The sequence below is a fragment of the Sinocyclocheilus grahami genome, unplaced genomic scaffold, assembly GCF_001515645.1.
Source record: "Sinocyclocheilus grahami isolate Dianchi unplaced genomic scaffold, SAMN03320097.WGS_v1.1 scaffold28.1, whole genome shotgun sequence".
In the NCBI taxonomy this organism is placed as follows: Eukaryota; Metazoa; Chordata; class Actinopteri; order Cypriniformes; family Cyprinidae; genus Sinocyclocheilus; species Sinocyclocheilus grahami.
Genome location: NW_015505207.1, coordinates 2295730 through 2298361, shown reverse-complemented (window position 1 = coordinate 2298361; position 2632 = coordinate 2295730). Strand labels below are relative to the sequence as shown.

Genomic DNA, 2632 nt, shown 5'->3' with positions numbered 1-2632 from the left:
CAGTGGAGTAAACAAAGATTTTTGTGTGATGTTCGCTTACAAAACCATTGCCTACAAGTTGTTTCCTACAAGTTGACTCGGTATTAGTTAACCCTTAAAAAGAGAAACGCGGTAAAAAAAATCTGACAACTTTTCTGAAAGCTTTTTAGAGTGTATTCACAATAACTACAACTAACGTTATATTAATGAATTTATTTGCAGAAACGTACTTGGCATGGTACGTTTTCATTTTGCAAGGGTGTAACGAATAAGAGCTCCAGTTGTTCATTTGTCTCAACTTCGCAAGCTGCCTTGCTAAACATCAGTGGCATATGTGCCAGTGATGGACAAAAATGCTGTCTGGGTAAGAGGCAGCTCACTATGATTTGAGTCAATGCCATGTCTTCACTTTCAAACTTGTGGCATGTGCGTCCAGGAGTGTGCGAGAGATAACGTTTTACCCAGCAACAGCGCTGGAGCTTCACCACATGTGGAAAGGGGTCAGGAGGGTTTTCTCTCTATTAACGGCGTCTGAGGAGCACAGACCGCTTCTGTTCCACAATATGACATTCATACTCACTCCCTCTGTGCAAGTTTCCACTCTCTGAATTTCTCATTGTCTTGGTTTGAAGGGACCATGCGCAGTCTATTTAGTACTGCCCACATTCATCGTATGTAGAATTAATGTAGAATAGTATAAATAGTAGTTGTGTAATTTTGCCTGGAGGAGAAAGGGATTGTTTCGAAGTTGGTGCGGGTTTCTGTCGCGAACCAGCCTTTGAGAGGGAAATGGAAAAACCCGTAGTGGAGGAAGAAAATCTGGAGTGCTCACGAACGCTGTTCGCATGAAAGGCAGCATCAGTCGCTCCACTCCACTCGTGTACGGTCCAGACCGTATTTCAATCTGTGCGTTAGCGAAACTACTTTGTTTGGCCTTCCAAGAGGACGATATCTGCTTCATGCCTGGAGCTGATCCATGCTGGTCGCTGAAGAAATACTTCGACTTCGCGCTGTCGATCGGCTTTCACCGTGGACGAAACTGAGTCCAGCCCAGGGTCGTCACATGTGGTTGCCGCAGGCATCACAATATGGTAAGGGGCGTAACATTTCCGTCACACGCTTGAGGAATTCGGCCAATCACAACGCACTGGATAGCTGGCCAATCACAGCACACCTCACTTTTTCAGACCGATGAACTTTGTAAAAATCTACGTGTTTCAGAAAGGCGGGGCATAGAGGAGAAACAATAATGTACAGTATGTGGAAAATGTTTTTTGAACCTCAAACCGCATAAACACATTTTATTACACCAAATACACAAGGCTTTTTTTTTTTTTTTTTTGCAGCATCATATGACCCCTTTAAAAGAAAAGATACTTATCCCAACAACAGGGTTGCTTTCATGAAAGCAATGTTTTACTCATTCCGTTCCAATCCATTTGTTTTTGACATGCATTTAGAGTAGGCTAGGTTTCAGATCTGAGAAGGGTTGGTGCACTTTTAGATAATGCTTCTTTAACAGCAACAGAATACAATAGAAATGTAGTAGCCTATAGAAAAATTTAGTCAGAATGATATACAGTCAAACCAAAAATTCAGACACCAGATATAATTTCATATATTTTTGTATTACTAGTGGGTGCCAGATAGTTCATAAATGTAAGTGAGGATAGCAAAATAAAGTGAACTTTGACATTATACCCAAAAATTCTTCATACATTGGACTACCAGTAAAATTTGTGATCAAAAATATTCAGACACTTTGACCTGACCATGTTTTGCTTAAGTGTTTTTTCTTTAATTGCTAATGCGATCTTCTTAAACCACAGACTGAACAAAATTAAGCATTTCTTGGTAATTGGTTGACCTAATTTAGTATTATCTAATTGTATACTTAAATTTAACAGCTGAATTTTTGGTTGATTGTAATCTATTACATGCCTTTCTATCAAAGTTATGTGACATTGTCAAGAATAAGATGAATTTGTTCTAACACGGTTTAACTTCTTGAGGTCTTGTTTTTTTTCCCCCATTATCATTTTCTAAACTGTGATATAATGTGAGAAATGTTGGTGTCTGAATAAATTGGTTTGACTGTACAGATCTCGATGGTCACACTCACTCACCCTCTTTGAAATTTGAAATCTTTTTGTAATATAGTATATGTTGAGTATCCAGGTAGTGCTTGGAATGTGAAGTGTTTTCACAGGTCACGTGTCTCCACCTACCCAAGCCTCAAATCCATCACTTTAGAATATTAAGAGGAAAACTAATTACTACCCAAAAACTGACCTAAATCTCATTCCCCTGGAAGTGTTGTCACCTGGTCTCAAAAATCAACATGCATCAATATTAGAACAATAAATCCTATGGTAAGGCAACACATCTTCAGATATTGTACCTTTTCCTCTGAACATAAACCTGTCTGCGGCTGTGGGAGTGAGTCAACTGGCATGTCAGTTCATCCTTCATTCCAGCCTTTCATTCCTGAGAACACCTGGTGTGCAGATGCCTGAAGCGACAGTGTTTGACACTGTTCACTGGAGCGCTCACATTACTTAAACAGTTTCCAGGCTCCTTCGTGTTGCTCTGACTGCATATTGAGTGTAACCTGTGAGTTACAGACAAACACCACCTCTGCTGTGTTTGTCTG

General features: G+C 39.9%; 1 protein-coding gene across 1 annotated transcript in view; it reads left to right on the top strand.

Annotated features, from left to right (window-relative positions):
* LOC107569700 (raftlin-2-like) overlaps positions 1-2632 on the top strand; it is an 18754-nt gene that overhangs the window by 613 nt on the left and 15509 nt on the right. The gene's annotated exons all lie outside the window — the stretch shown is intronic.